The sequence below is a fragment of the Brassica napus genome, unplaced genomic scaffold (genome assembly GCF_020379485.1).
Source record: "Brassica napus cultivar Da-Ae unplaced genomic scaffold, Da-Ae ScsIHWf_1512;HRSCAF=2109, whole genome shotgun sequence".
NCBI lineage: Eukaryota > Viridiplantae > Streptophyta > Magnoliopsida > Brassicales > Brassicaceae > Brassica > Brassica napus.
Window position 1 is genome coordinate 75,001 of NW_026014928.1, and position 463 is coordinate 75,463.

Consider the following 463-nt stretch of genomic DNA (forward strand, 5'->3'; position numbering starts at 1 on the left):
CAAAAATATTAATTTTTGAATTTTTGGCTTCTCGGGTGATTTTGGCTGTCCGTGGGGGATTTTCGCCCACGACGTGGGTGATTTTCGCCACGACGTGGGTGATTTTCGCCACGACGTGGGTGATTTTCGCCCACGAGGACTGTCCGTGGGTGATTTTCGCCACGAGGACTGTCCGTCAGTACACATATCAGCACGTTGGCCCTTCCCGTGGACTGTCCGGGTGATTTTGGCCCACGATGACTGTCCGTCAGTACGCATATCAGCACGTTGGCCCTTTCCGTGGACTGTCCGGGTGATTTTCGCCCACGAGGACAGTACATCAGTACACATATCAGCACGTTGGCCCTTCCCGTGGACTGTCCGTGGGTAATTTTCGCCCACGAGGACTGTCCGTGGGTGATTTTCGCCCACGAGGACTGTCCGTCAGTACACATATCAGCACGTTGGCCCTTCACGTGGACTA